This window comes from Cervus elaphus, chromosome 18 (genome assembly GCF_910594005.1).
Source record: "Cervus elaphus chromosome 18, mCerEla1.1, whole genome shotgun sequence".
NCBI lineage: Eukaryota > Metazoa > Chordata > Mammalia > Artiodactyla > Cervidae > Cervus > Cervus elaphus.
This window is the reverse complement of record NC_057832.1, coordinates 77,882,329-77,898,810: the sequence shown is the minus strand read 5'-3', so window position 1 is coordinate 77,898,810 and position 16,482 is coordinate 77,882,329. Positions and strand designations below refer to the sequence as shown.

Below are 16,482 nucleotides of genomic sequence, written 5' to 3'. Positions count from 1 at the left end.
TCTTCTTCTCCAGTTTTGACTTAAATGGATTATAGGAAAAAATCTTAATGGTTTTTTTTTTTTCTTTCCTTGGGATTTTGGTAAACATGCAAATTGGAAGAGAACCAAAAACAAACCGCAAAAAAGTGTCTCTGGAAGAACAAATGAAACGGTTATACTTCAAGTTTCTGCTCAGAACAACCACCTTATATTCTTTCCAATTCTGTTGAGACTCCATTCAGAGAACTCTAATGTAACTCCAGCCACCATTTTATTTCAATCAGGCCCATAAAAGAAAACATAAATATGAAATAGATTGCTTTCCTATAACCTGAGTATTACAATTAGTGGGTAGGTATAATATCACTTCTACCACATCAGCTCTCAAAGAGTAGAGAATAATTTTCCAAAGACTTGAAATTGTCCTTGTGGGTCACATGGCTACAGTTTATTTCTATTAAGGGTGAAACTTAAAGACTTTAAAAAAAAATCTGTCAAGATGGAGAGGCATCACTGATTCAGAGCATATTTGGGCCTCCGTTCTTAAATTCTGAAAGGATGCATGAAGACTTCGTTGCCATGCATGGGTCTTTTACCTTTAGTGCACCAAAGACCTGCATCTCCCATCTCCAGTCAAACCAGGCAGCCAAAAAGGACTTTGCAAAACCTCTTTCCCATTAAAAGGCACAAGACTACGCTGAAGCTGCTTCAGAAGAAGTGGTCACATTCACAGGGACCTTAAGTTCACAGACTGAATGTAAGAAAAAGAGAAGAGAAAGGCCTGAGTAGGAAACAATAAAGTTAGATTGAAAAGGTAAAGAGACAAACGATAGAGAAACAGAAACACAAATAAAAAGAAAGAACCAGGCAGAAATAAAGACTTTTTGATTCATACCAAACAGTGATAACCGACATTCATATGACAATTTGTTTTCCTGTCTTTATGCTTTTTCCCCATTTGCAAATGGGAAATGCAAAAGCAATATGCTCGAAGTCAGGCAGTACAAGTAAGAGTCAGCAATGGGCCCTGCTCTGGGCCCCCCAGGGCCCACATTCCCTCCCACTCCAAATAATCTTGATTTGTGGTGCTGGAGAAGACTCTTGAGTCTTTTGGACTGCAAGGAGATCAAACCAGGCAATCCTAAAGGAAATCAACCCTGAATATTCATTGGAAGGACTGATGCTGAAGCTGAAGTTCCAGTACTTTGGCCACCTGATATGAAGAACTGATTCATTGGAAAAGAGCCTGATGGTAGGAAAGACTAAGGGCAGGAGAAGAAGGTGAGTGACAGAGGATGAGATGGTTGGATGGCATCACTGACTCAGTGGACACGAGTCTGAGCAGACTCTGGGAGATAGTGAAGGACAGGGAAGCCTGTCCATGAAGTCGCGAAGAGTCAGACACAATGTAGCGACTGAACGATAAGAGTGGCAAGATCGAAACCCTTGTATTGAGTTTATTAAAAATAAAATTCGAATGGACATTTAGTTTTGTCAAATCAGATGTTTTTTCAACATTTATGGGGTAGATCATGTGATTTTCCTGCTGAAATCTAGTATTATGGCTAATAAATCAATAAATGTCCTGAAACCGAAGCCTCTTTGAAAGATGACCCAATCTCACTGCTTCCATTTTCTCTTCTCTTTTCACACAAACCCATTCCCGTCAGGATTTGGACACTGACACCCCACCAGACTTGTGCTTGTCAGTATCACCAATGCCCTCCATGTTGCTAAATCCAAATGTCAATCCCCACCAAAATCCACCTGTCAGTTGTCACAGTTCCTTGCTCCCTCCCCATGGAAGTGATTTCTTCACTTGTCCTCTAAGACACTGTACACTTCGTTTTCCTTCAGCCCCACTTGCTGTTTCTTCTGAGTCTCCTTTGCTGGATGCTCTATTGCTTGATAACTTCACAGCATTGAAGTGCCCCAAGGCTCAGCCCATGGATATCAATCTCTTCTCCTCTCTCTATACTCACCCCTTTGCAGAGTCTCTTCAGTCCCATGGCTTTTAATAGCATCTAACTGCAAATGATTCTCAAATGTATGTCTCCAGTCATGACCACTCCCCTTAGCAACAGCTCATATATTTACCTGTCAACGCTGTCTCTCCACTCAGATGTCTAGTGAATATCTAGATTATCATGTCCCAAACTGAAATTCTCATCTTCTTCATGCACAGAACTTGCTGTACGTGTAGGCTTTGTCTTCTCAGGTGATGGAGTTTACTGTGCTGGTATCCAATGGGACTTCATTAATTAGAAAGCATGGATTTTTGTGCCTAGATGAGTGTTTACTACAGCTATAGGACAGGATGGCTTGTCCAGAAAGCTGGAGACTGTCTCTATATTATAAGATCCTTTTAAGTATGAACTAACCTTCACATATAGGGTTAATATATTACCTCTTTTTAAGTTCCACTATATTACTTTGACCTACAAAAGAACCCATCCTTGTACATTTGGGGACTGTTCTCTTTCCTAATTAAAGTCAGATGGTCAGCTTGTAGGTTTTGGGTTTTTTGTCTTTTTTCTGTCTTCCTGAGCTGCCTCTTAACAGCTGTGGTGTATTGCCAATGAGTTATCAGTGGACAGACAAGAGGTTGCTTTACGATGTTAAATGACATATTACAGTGCTTCTTCCACAAACTACAAAAGCTGGACATCATGGACAATACTAAATCTTGTGCAAGAGTTATCCTTTTAAAAAATACATGTAGATTTCTAAAATATAGCTGCACAATGCTTTTTGGCCATTTTCCTAACATGTGCTCTATTTCATGACCAGTGTTTTCATAGAATTGGATGATTTCCTTGGTCTCATTTTTTTGACAACAAACAACAACAGCAAAAAATTATATCTGACCTTAGATGCTGGGATGGAGGAAATATTAAAAAATAGCTAATTTAAAAATAATGCCTACCAATGTAGTAACTGATTCAGGCAAGTCATCAACAGATGGTTATACTGCTGGATAATATATTACATGATCTCAAATTATCATCATATAGATTACTTGTTAATTACAATGGAGAGAATATTGGTTAGAGAGTGTCATCTAACCAAGCGGTCCAAGTCGGCATTTCCAGTAACATGTTAGACCGTCTTTATGTGCCTTCTGATGTGATGGGGGAGTACATAACATCACTTATTTAGTACACTTAACAAAAATGTTTTACTTGAATATCATGAGTAAACAAAATGCAGCAATAATGATTCTGTGGTTATGCAGGAAGAAGTCCTTGTTAGAAGATGTTTAAAGTTGAAATATCATAATAAGCACAACTCACTTCAAAGGGCTCATTAGTGACAGAGAATGAAAGAGACAAAAAGGAGAGAATGTGGTAAAATATTGACAATTGTTGAATCTAGGTGAAGGGTCACAGATGTAATAGTCTTTCAAAAGTTGCTGCAGGTTTGAAATTTTTCAAAATAAAAAGTTGGAAAAAAGTCATAAATTAGTGGTTCCGTGAAGGGAAGATATCAGTTGTTACAGTCATATATCTCTGTAACTGGCTCTTGAGGCAATATTGCATTGAGATTTATTAAAAATGACAGAGGACAGGTCTATTTGAAAACTCCTGCAACTCTATTTTTTTTTTCTTTTTCAGAATCATAGACTAAACTGCTATTAAAACTGAACATGTTATTTGTGGTAGAGTAATAATGAACATAGTCACCAGCTACCTAGTCTCTCAAATTAATAGGTCCATTTGCTCTTTTTTTTAAATTTATTTTTTAATTGGAGGAAAATTCCTTTACAATGTTGTGTTGGTTTCTGCCATGCAACAATGCAAGTCAGCCATAATTGTACATATATCACCTCCCTCTTGAGCTCTCTCCCCTCCCCCTATCCTATCTCTCTAGGTCATCACAGAACGCACTCTTAATTCTTCTCCTCCTTCACTCCTCTGTCCTCAAATCTAGTCAACCAGTCACCAGCACCTAGGATGTTGCCTATAGTATCCTGAGTCTGGCTTCTCTCTCCATCCATATGTCAGTCACCACGTGACCACCTGGAGCACCCCATATCTGTTAGCATGCTACTCCTCTGCATGGAAACACCTTCCTTCCCTTCTCTCTCAGGCAACTCCCTCCTCCTCGTTCAGGATCATTTCAGGGGGCACCTCCTTTGTGAATTCAGGGATGGTTTGTTGCTCCTTCTACTGGTTCCCACTGCATTTTGTTTTCCTCAAAACGTGTCTCCTAGGGACCTGTGCTATGTTCTGGCCAGGTGTTTCTGCTGCCTTTCCCCTGGACTGTAACTCATGTGCCTCTGCAACACGCACATAGAGGGTGTTTAATAAATGCTTGTAGAGTTCACGAAGGAACAAGTGAAGACATGATTAGCTAAATGTCAACTAAGATAGAAAACCTCATTTTAACTAAGAGACAGTTCCTAAAGTTATACTGATCCAAATTGTACATCTAACCTGTTGTAATATTTTTAAAGGTTTTTAAGAGAGTCAAGGTATGGCCAATTCGGTGCACAGTGAGATTGTAGAAGGTAGTCATTTTGAATACTGAATTTTATAAAAATAACTGTACAACTGAAAAGATTCTAGACAGGAATAATTGTGAGGAGTGAATCTTAGGGAAAATAGAGTTGTCTGCATGTTGAAGTCTGGAAGAGGAAAGGATGGAGAAATAAGGCTAACTATTATGATGCTAGATATTGGCACCCTTCCCCAGCTCAAGCCTCTGAGGTCATACCCTATTGCTGACCAGGAGAATGTATGTCAGTATGTATCTGGAGTAGTCACTAGTAATGGTCTCAATGTGTCCCTTTTAGAAACCATTTAGGGGTGACAAGAATCAGAATTTAAGTACTGTCACCCACTCTAGTTTAATGTTTTAATGCATCTGGTGAAAACTCAGTTCAGTGATGAAAAATGACAATTTCCAGAGGCCTTCTTCAGCATCTTGTGTAGCAGCACATAAGGACATCAAAAAAGGGAGCAAATAGGAATCCAGACTGTGTGCATCATGCTAAGTCGCTTCAGTCGTGTCCAACTTTTTGCAACCCTATGGACTGTAGCCCACCAAGCTCCTCTGTCCATGGGATTCTCCCAGTAAGAATACCAGAGTAGGATGCCAAGGCCTCCTCCAGGGGATCTTCCCAGCCCAGGGATCAAGCTTCTTACATCTCTGTCTCTGCATTGGCAGATGAGTTCTTTACCACTAGTGCCACCTACAAGGGAGAAAATGGGAATCAAAACCATATCTAACATTAAATTTCACTTACAGCATGAATAGATTTAAAATGAAGAGGGGTGGGGAGTTATGGTTTAATGGGTTTCAGTTTCAGGTGATAAAAGTGTTCTCGAGATGGATGGTGGTGATGATTGCATAACAATATGAAGGTACTTAATGTCACTGAAGTGTACAGTTAAAAATAGTTACAATGGTAAATTTTGTGTTAAGTGTATTTTAACCACAATTTTAAAAGATGAAAGGGAAAGTATGTTTAGTTAAATTGAGTATTTTTAGCTTTGTGAAACTACAGACCTTTGAAAAGTTCTTTGGGAAATTCTGAGGGACCACGCTGCTCAGCAACTGAGTTCTTATTGTTGGACTTCAGTTCATATTATGCCAGACTGATGCATGATGTTCTGAGAGAAGATGGGCTGGGCTTATATGGTAAACATTCAGCTACGTGGAGATATGGTTCAACAACATCAGACATATGAGAAACGTCATGTCTCCTTGAGAAGATCCTGATTCTACCTAGCTCAAGCTTCCTGGTCTGTGACAGGCAGCCACACCTTTACCACTTCCTCTCATTGCTCCTGTCTTGTTCATATACCTGCCTCTGAAGCAGCCCTGGCAGATTTGAGGTCCAGGAAAGAGGAGTGTGCCAGATGTAGGATGCATAATTTTGTAAAATACTGAATGAATGTCTGTGTGTGCATGAGGTAGGTGCTTTATAAAAGTTTTTTTGCTTGAGGTCTAAAAATATAAACCTGACTTCAGATTCTCTTCCTGTGTTTAAGGATTTGTTGATATGACCTCTTTGCTGGTAGCACTGGTATTGTGTTGAGAGAAGTCTGATAAAAGTTATTTTTAAACATAGTATTCACTTCTAGAACATTTAGAAAAAGTCTCTCCTCTTCTCCTTTAGATTTGTCCAACATTTCCTCCTGATTAAAATGGTTTATCTGGACTCCGAATGTCCTTGCAGACCCTGCCCCTTTAATGTGTTCCCTGGGCTTGCACTGAGATAATGCACATGAAAATGAAGACCTTAAAGACCTCAAGTCATCAGCAGATAGCGGGGCTTAATCACTCCTTTGCTATTGAATGGATGCGAAAGGAGGCCTGAGGATGCATGTGAGTGTGCATTTTTGTTGGAAGAACATGTGACATGCTCTCCATCACAGTCTAGTCTTATAGACATAATACAGTGGTTTCTCTCAACAAGGGCTTTCTAGTGTTTGCCTGACAGCAATGTCTTCAAGCTGACAAAGCATTGTCTTCGGGCCAACAGCACTCTAGTCTCTAACCACACTTTCCTTTCCTCTCTTCTCAACATTTTGAGCACAGACCTCTGTTTACCTTTGATGGCCTCTGAGACCACATTTCTTCTGCTGCAATGGCAACATTCCCTGATGTACTGATATTTAATCTGTTGCTGAGGGTTTTCCTGATAGCTTAGTTGGTAAAGAATCTGCCTGCAATGCAGGAGACCCAATTCGATTCCTGGGTCTGGAAGATCCACTCGAGAAGGGATAGGCTACCCACCCTAGTAATCTTGGGCTTCCCTTGTGGCTCAGCTGGTAAAGAATTGGCCTGCAAAGTGGGAGACCTGGGTTCTATCCCTGGGTTGGGGAGATCCCCTGGAGAAGGGAAAAGCTACCCACTCCAGTATGCTGGCCTGGAGAATTCCATGAACTGTACAGTCCATGGGGTCGCAAAGAGTCAGACTCGATTGAGCACCTTTCCCTTTCACTTCACTTTCACTGTTACAGCACCACTGCTGGTCGTGATAATAGCCTCCTTCTATGCAGCAGGGATGTTGCATATGCACATTTCAATGATCACACAATCACTGATCTCAATCACATAATGAAACGATCACATGTCAATCCTAAGAGGCAGGGTAGGTATCAGCAGTTGCATTTTCAAGATGCAGAAACTGAAAGAAAAGGATGGTGACATGGTTTGCCCAGGTCTCTCTGAAGTTTTTAATGGTGCTGTGTCTGCTGCTGGAGACTTGCTGCCTGCATGTGGTGGGCCCAATTTGGGATCTTCAAAGAGGCAGCAGGTACTCTTAGGGGTCAGGAGATCCTTCCTTTTCAGAATTCTTTTTTGTTTCTCACACTCTCCTAAGAAGATCCTGTCACTCTATGAGCTAGAAAAGCAAGTCAAGTCTAATGTAAATAGCATCTAAAGTACCCTTACATCAACTTCAAGAAAAAAGAGGTGACATATAGTACTGAGAACCGCTAACAACTCAAGAACACATCCTCCACTCTGTAAGAATCAGTCACATGTCATTTGGTACTCTCAGCGCACTTTAAAATTAGTTTTCCATTACATTCTCTCAAGTAGCCTAGCTACATGGACGGCAATAAATAACACTGCAAAGGAAATTCGAGGTCAACTGAAGTGGTTTAAAAACTGAAACTATTTGGAAATAAAAGGACAAAGTTTAATTTGTTAGGAATTAGCAACTATATTTATCTGAATTCTACTTGATGAAGATTAAGAATCAAAGTGCATCCATCTCCTCTCTCTCTCTCCCCTTTTGGCAGGAGTAAGAGTAGGAGGGGCTTAACATTATTATAAAATAAAATATTTAATTTTTACTGGAGTTGAAAAAGGCTGTAGAATATTACACAGTATAGAAATGCAGCTATCGGGTCTTGATGATATATAACATATATTAGCACACATCATGTGGCAGGACTATATCTATAATTTCAAGAGAGTTTTCTTCATACTTGAACACAATCCCTATTATTAGAACCCTAATAATAGGTTCTAATATTTGGACCCCATATTCATATTAGAAGAACTTCATACTAAATGAGTTTAATTCAATAATCATTTGAAAAGTGATACTGAAAGAAACTGACCTGAAAGTCAAAGGACCTTCATTTTAGTCTCTACTCTGTTTCCCACTCTGTGGTCTGGGACAAAAGTCTAAATTCCCTTTGCCTCCATCTTCTCACCCTAAACCATGGTGCCCAAAATGCTAATACAGACCTCCCACCACTAACTTCTTTAATGTGAAATTACCATGGGAGAGCAACTGCCAGGAACTCCAACTCTTTCCTTCAGTTGATCTGAGTCCTAGAAAAAAGATAAACTAACTGTTGACCTGACTCGAAGAGCTTATAAGTACAGAGAGCTTGATCTGGAATTCTTTTGCTCAACTTTTAAAATAATAGCAATATTATAACTCTGACTATTATTTATAAATTTGGCTGGTACTCTAAATGCTAACACTTTACATACAGTATTCCATTGATCCTTACAACATACATAGGAGGGAAATAATATTATCTCCTTTATTACATAATATGCATATATGGAATATAAAATAATATTATTAGATGAAGAAACTAAGGCTTAGAAGATTAAATGGCTTTAGAAGATTAAGTGGCCCACAGAGTTCTTCCAAATCTAAGTCCATCTGACTCTGGACATTTACTAACAGTGATTATATCATAGGATGTAGGGCCTTACTCTTCAAAAGGTATAGAAAAATATGAATATGTGAACTGTTACCCAGCAAATGTAAGTTACAATTCATCGTGCATATACTTTCATCAGGCATTCCTTCCCATTTACTATTAAAAGTGTTGGTAGTGCAATAGGAAAGGAAACAAATGGTTTTTTGTGTGTTTAAGTGGATAAAAGGGGGCAATGGTTGAATCCATTTGGATTCCATTCTGCTGCAGCCAAGTCTGTACAGAAATGAGGCTGTGATATAAATGACTGTACACTTGTACTAGAGAGAAACATATATAGTCTTTAAAGTTATTCAATTTATATTGCTACTCAGTTGTTAAAATGTTGGTGGATGTAGCATGTATATAAATATGACACCAATGACAGCTATAAAGATAAACCTTCTATGTTGTAACTTCTCAATTTAAGCACACAAGACTAAATTTGGGGGATAAATCATGATAATGGGTAGCCACTACATTTATATGAAAATGAATAAATGTCTTATACTATCAGTTTATTAACCTATAATGAGTAGATACTTTATCATCACTTTGTAGATTTTTTGAAATGCCTTGGCACAGTTGTGTTACAGATATTGCAGACTCATCTAGTTGCTAAGAAATTAATTTTATTACCTAAAAAATTGATTTTCTCGGCACTCAATAATAGATTGGACTGAAAGAAAGTGTGACTGATCCAATATACTAACCAGCTATATGACAAATGCAGGGAGAGTATGTTCATTTATCTGGAGGAGATAAGAAGGGATAAAGATCATATACAGATAGGAAGGGAGATTAAAGGCAATCAGGGCCCTCGGGGCACAGAATGAGGAGCCTCCAGGGACAAGTTCCCAGGATTCTCCCACCTAACAGATATTATGGGAATGCTTCCTATATAAGGAGGGAGGGGGGGTAGTCACAGGCAGTCCCTCATGTGGTATCTTGTGGGCAGCCATTTCTGCAAAGTGAAATGGGGGTCAACACTAGATCCTCTGGCCCCAAGTTTCCCACTACAACATACCCTGTGGCTTGATGGTCTCACTACTTTGGTTTTGCCCAGAGATGAAGGTTTTTATATTGGGAAGCTCTAAAGTGCAAATATAGAGCTTTGGAAATAAGATTGTTCAAGGAATGACCTCAGGACAGTCTCTGGGTTGCATAGCAACAAGCTAGTTGATAACCTGAACCCCTTTTCCTCTAGCTGGAGAGGCTGCTCCCCAGCTTCACTTTCAAAGAATAGAACCCAAGATCTCCAAGTGTGAGGCAGCTGGTACTGCTCAGCACCCTCTAAAATCTAGTACCTACGCATGACTGGCACCTGAGCCTAACAATTCTTGTGTAAGGACTCTCATGTTCAACCTGGTAAAAGGAAAAACAACAGAGAGGGTGGTCCTGCTGCTCTGCTTGGGGCTAGGAGAATCAGAAGAACAGTGTATCCCAAAGGAGAGCCCGGTGCTTCTTGAGCAACACATGAGTAGTAGCATTCCCACCCATGACAGTCCCTGGCACATTGTAGTTGCTCAATAAAAATTTGATGAATGACTTGAATGCCTTACATAGGTAGGAAGAGCCTATTCGGTGAGATGCAAAGGAACACAGTGCAGAAGGAATCCTGGCTTCCCCTGAACCCCTTCTCACCTGCACTCATGCTCACAAGTTCCCATGGAGATGCTGCAACTGCGTTACCTGAAACAACCAGCCTGACCTCCCAAGGAATGACTAAATGAGCACGTTGTGAGAGTGTAAACCATTAACCAAAAGGTTGGTCCATAACCCCTTCAGTCATCTCTAGACCCATGAGGGTGACTAATTGGAACCAACTGACCACATCTGAACTGTTTCTCACATCACATTTGGAAGTAGCCTCTACCTCCTGCCGCTGAAAACCATAGCCAGAAGGCATTTTCCAGAAGACATCCTGTCTGTGTTACCCTGAGATGCTGAAGGAAGGCTGAGAAAACGAGCCCCGACTCTCTGCCAGCTGACTTCAAATACATTCAGTCTCAGCTCACTGGGGTCAACAGGATTTAGCAGCTGAAGTGCAGTCAGAGGTCACTGCAAATCAGCAGTCTTTGCACAGAGACCTTCCAGGCCGGCTGCTCCTGGCATCCATCCACATCCATCCAAACGGATGTGCAGACAATGTGAATGACATCTCCCGCTGCCCTTTAAAATGCTTTGGTACTAGAGCTCTCAGCATCCCCATCTTAAACCACTCAGGTACACACAAGTCCGTCAGCAGTTCCAATTAGGGGATCAGAAAAGAAATGAGTAAGACTTCTCCCAGATGGCTCTAGCGTGTGAAGTGAATGACTTGGATCTCACTAATAGATTTTTCCCTCACCTCAGGACAAGGAGCCAGACAAGCACAAAGTGCCCATTAAAAGGCGAGCTGGGCTTATAGCTCCCTGCCTTCTCATCAAGACCATTTGGCCACACATCAGCTCTGGAGCCACTTTGCTTGCTGAGCTCCCAGCCTTTATTTTATCACCAGCAAACAAGGCCCGTGGCGAGCCAGTGAAATTATCTGCAGCCTGTGATCAAATTCTGCCATTTCCCTCTGGGTCCTCCAATTTGCGAAGATTTTCTAGGATGTGATGCCCGGAGAAGCTTTGAGCAACCATGCCAATTAGCACTGACCTTGAGCCTCGGAAATGAAGAGGAGTCATGCTGTGGGTAAAGGGAAAAATGGGTTATTGAAAGGGAAAACTCATCTTGCAGCACAAGTGGTGTCTCTTCTGGGCCATTAGTACTCATATCAATAGGAACTTTACATCCTGGTATGAGAGAGTAGAGAGAAGAGGTCCCCAAATGGTGAGTCAAGCCCTCTCCCTAATTTACTCACCAGGGTCATGCCTCCCCAACACTTCTAGGGCAAGGAGGAACCAAATGGAAATGAATTTTGGTAAGAATATTAGCTAGCTATCCAGAATAACAAACCTTCTAAAATTCTATAGTTTACCCAACAACCATTAATGATCTCTCCCAAGCCTAAGGGTTGGGTAAGTGGTTCTGCTGGTAGTCAGGGCTTGGCACCTCTCAGCTGGCCTTGTTCATGCTTCTGCAGTCAGCTGCCTGACTGGCTGGGGCCAGGGGTGGAGGTGGAGGTGGGAGTGGAGGTGGTTGCTGCTCTAGAACGGCCTCAGAGTGGATGACTTGGCGATCTCACACTTGGCCTCTTCTTGCAGCCCAGGCTTTCCCTTGTGATGGAGGTGAGGTTCCAGCAGGGAATTGAGGGCTAGGCTTGGAACCTGCCTGCCAGCACCTTCAATGATTTCTTACAGCCAAAGAGAGTCACGTGGCCAAGCCATATCAAGGGGGTGGGGAAATACATCTAGCTTTTTCATGCCACAACTCACATGACAAAGGGCACAGCTAGAGAGCAGTTTGGAGAACTGGAGCCATCAGGATAACTCATTTGCCATGATGGGAGAAGGCAATGAAAGAAATAATTTGGGGAAAAGGAGAAATAGGGTCAAGGTGTTTAAGAGAATACAATTGAGTCTAACTCCTGCTGCCCTTCTTTTTCTTCTGCTTACACACTCTCTTCAGCCTTCTCGTTAAGCATTGGAAGGTTTAATGCATATTTGCCTAGGAAAAATTTGGCCAGGTCTGATGACTGGAGTTATCATCCAGCTCCTCTCTGAGAAATGCTGTTGGCATCCCCCAGGCCCAGGACATACATATCAGCAGGCGGCATTGAGGCCAATAGGAGTTAGAAGGGCTCCTGGGGCAAAAAGGGATCTTTGAGCTGCGGAGGTACTCAGGCCACTTTTAGGGAAGAATTGGGGAGTGAGGAGGAGACTCTTAGCATCACCCCATGAGACCTGATCCTGCCTACCTGTTCTGCATCATCATTTGCCACTTCCTCTCCCAGGCACCTGCCACCTGGCAGGCTGCACTACCTTCAGATCCTGAATCATGCTCTGAAAACAGCTCCACATCTGCACACACACCCTTGTCCAAAACAACTCTCCCTACCCAGACATCTCCACTTTATCCTCCAAGTTTCAGTGTGAAGGTCATACCTAAAAGTGCCTCTCCTCTGCATTTCCGGAACGGACCTCAGTCAGAGCACTCATCACTCTTTTGGAATTGCTGACTTTTCTGTCTTCCTTACAATTCTGTCAGTTCCTTTGGAGCTGACCAAAAAGTCTTTAGTCCCTGCATTCCCAAGGTGAGGCAAGCTTTTAGCCTCCACATTCCCAGGGCTTTTAATTCAGAGTCTACAGCATAGGAGCGCTTAATAAACACAGCTTCCTTTTCTCCTTGGGGAACAATATTGCCTCTATTTATGGAGCAAATGCAGGTTTGTAAAAGTTTTAATTTACTTTCCCGATGCCTCTGGAGCAGAGTTGAGATGTCTCATTCTAGTTTTGTAGTTGACTTGGGCAAATTTTAACTCATTTGCCTAAAATCAACTAACTCGTAAGTGACAAAGCAAGAACTGAAATCTCTGTCTTTCAAATCTCAGCCCAATATTCTTCTTAACTTCAGGTTGAAAATGCGTTTACTTAACTTTTAATGTCCTTGCTTCATTCCTAAAGAGAATTGATTTGACAAATATTTAAATACAACCATATACTGGGCACTGTTCTTCAAGCTAAAAATATAGTGATACATAAGACAGATCAAGTAGGGTTTAAACGAAAAGTAGTACTTATTTAATTTATTTACAAATGAGATACTTAGCATTTACCATGTTTATTTACAGAGGAAGAGACTGAAGCACCGAGGGGTGAAATCACTTGTCCAAGGCTGCACAACTGGTAAGTGGTATAGAATATAAACACAGTTCGGTTCCCCAGTCTGTGCTCATAGCCGCTCCCCTAGTCTGCCTCATATAAAATATTCTGTAATGTGAGGCCAAGATAAAGTTTCTAATATAAGAAAAGCAGAGTACGAGGCCAAAGGGATAAGGGGATGCTGCTTTAGACATGGAGGGCAGAAGCAGCCCACCTGAAGAGGTGGCTTTGGAGCAGGGGCCTGAATGAAGGGAGTGGTGAGCCTCAATAGGGAGGAGCATGGCAGGGACAGGGAATAGCAAGTGCAAAAGCTCTGAGATAAAAAAGTGCGTGGAGAGTGTAAGGAGCAGCAGCGGTCAGGGTGAACAAGGGAAAAAATGATGGGGGATGCATTTAGAAGGGTGATCGGGGCAACATGAGATGGGATTACTTTTTCAGCTGTACTAAGAGTTTGCATTTTATTTTAGTATGACTTATGTTTGCCAGTGATATAAAAATAAAAACAAAATCTGAAAAGTGAGGAAAAGGTTGGGGATTCGGATAAAAGTGGGAAAAAAATAAACAAAACCAAGAGAGTGTGTGTGCTTAGTCACTGTCGTGTCTGACTCTTTGCGATCCCATGGACTGTTGGCCTCCAGGTTCCTCTCTCCATGGGGATTCTCGAGGCGAGAATGCTGGAGTGGGTTGCCATGTTCTCCTCCAGGGGATCTTTCCAACCCAGCGATTGAACCCAGGTCTCCCACATTGCAGGCGGGTTCTTTACCATTTAAGTTTAGATATAAAATATAGACCTTACATTTTGCTAGTGTATGTAGATCATTGCCTTTACCAACATCAGGCTGCAAATGTGAGCTTGAGCTTCCTTGTGGCCATTGCAAAGAGGGAACTATGGGCCACTCCATGCTGCTTAGTACCAAAGGATAAAAAGAACAATCTTGTTTGGAAGCACACCTATTCCTAGTTCTGAGACCTTAGGGATTTCTCTAGCTGATAAGAAATTGAGTTGGAATCCTGAATTGATCAAAAGAAAAATTAAGACATTTTGTATTTCAGTTCAGTTACTCAGTCGTGTCCGACTCTTTGTAACCCATGGACCACAGCATGCCAGGCCTCCCTGTCCATCACCAACTCCCAGAGTTTACCCAAACACATGTCCATCAAGTCGGTGATGCTATCCAACCATCCCCTTCTCCTCTTGCCCTCAATCTTTCCCAGCACAGGGTCTTTTTTGTATCTAGACAGAGATATTCTCTAACTACACTGAGATGTACAAAGTTTAAGTGGTTTATTCAGAGTGGAAACATTAAAACAATGTTAAAATCTTCCTGTGTTTCTTTATATACAGAAGTTTCAGTCCACACAGTTTACAAAGAACACATTTTGAGACTCAGATCAAGTCAATGATGATCAAGTAGTTGACCTAGGAAATGGTTGATTCAGTGGTTTAGGCCACTGTGAAGGGGGAGGGCATGGCAGGCAGCATGGTCAGTCTCCTCACAGTGTTAATATGATGGTTGAGAAAAGGAAATGGACCACATAACAGCCCCACAGAGGCCAGGCAAGGACAAGGTGGTTCTCATTTCTGGCATATGAGAAAAGAGAGGAATTTGCTCTTTTATTGTATTCTCTTGACAACCATTACTGCAAACCAACTTTTTTTCTGATTACTAGAAAATGGAAAAAACAGGTAGATTGTTGTCAAGGCCATGAGGGGGATGGTTCTCCATGAACCCATGTGCTCATTAATACTCATAACAGCTCCTGCACTTTGAGCACTTACTCCGTTCAGACAGGCTACATTTATTTCCATGCATTCTAAGTAAAGCTCTTTACCTTCTGGAGGATGGACAAGGAGCCTCACAAGCCTTGGGTGGCATGCCTTAATTAAGTCCCAGAGTTTTGATGACATAATAGAGAGAATATTTAAAAGCCATGTAAATTGTTCATGCCATTCTCAAACTACATTACAAATTGTACCACCAGAGCTCTAATGGTCCCAAGTGACTAAAGAAAGCCCAGGGCTGAAGAAGGAGAACCTGGGATCACACCCAGCCACAATTGTTGATGACCACTCAAAGGAAGAGAGGAAGAGAGGCACATGGGGCCATGAATAAACCCACACTTTGATCCAATCCTCTTCAGGCCCCTTCTGATTTTTTGTATTGCCCAATTCTTTGGTTCCTCTTCATACATTCTTGCTCTTGTCAGAGAGGAAGGGGACTGGGAAAACACCTTTGTTTGTTGTTTAAAAGTCATAGAGCCTTTCTTGAGGGTAATCTCAGTAGCAGGAGAGACAGGAATCAGATTCAGAAAAAGCCAGTGGTGAGGAGGTAGAGGTGTGGCGAACTCACCCACAAAGTAGTAAAAGTGGGAAGGAGAGAAAGCACATGCTAGTCTGAAGATGGAGTAGGGTCAAGAGCTATTCTCTTTCCAAAATAGAGGAGACTGCTATGCATGGACAAAAGGAAGAGTTTGTAGGATAAATGAAGGACCAAGGCTGGAATGAAGAAGGAATGGGCAGGGAGAATAAATCCGTGTATATGCATAACTGAATCATTTTGCTATATACCTGAAACTAACACAACATTGTCACTCAATTGTAATCTAATATAAAATAAATTTTAAAAAGAGGAATAGGTCAGAGTTAGTCTTATGTTTTGCCTCAGAAGGGAAAAAGGACCCTTCTGAGGCAGGTTCAATAGAAGAGGACACAAGAGTTGAAAAGGAAGGACCCCTACTGTCCATGCAGCCCTATACTTCTCAGGAAAAACAGGAGTGTGTATGTGTGTGGCTGGGGGGGTCATCCTCCAAGAATGAGGAAGGGGAGGTAAAGTAGGGTTGGGGGAAGTAGAAAAATGCTGAGATGGCTTGTGTCACATTGCACAGAGCTCTTAGGATAGGGCTGGACAAGCAGAAGGTTCTCAGTATGCATGTCTGGAGGTATTTTGGGTAGTGTTGAGAAATAAAGAATAAAACACAACCTTGGCTGGGTATTAGAAGCAAACAGATGTTCTCTGCTCAGGACTCAGATGTGAGGGGAGTGAGGGGAAAGAAAAGGTCTTAGCAGATTTGGA

At 41.6% G+C, this 16,482-nt stretch overlaps 1 long non-coding RNA gene across 1 annotated transcript in view; it reads left to right on the top strand.

Annotated features, from left to right (window-relative positions):
- Positions 1-16,482, top strand: part of LOC122674212 — a 222,411-nt gene that overhangs the window by 117,348 nt on the left and 88,581 nt on the right. The window contains exon 3 of the long non-coding RNA XR_006334929.1: positions 13,378-13,432. This is a non-coding gene — a long non-coding RNA (uncharacterized LOC122674212). The remainder of the gene's footprint in view (positions 1-13,377; positions 13,433-16,482) is intronic.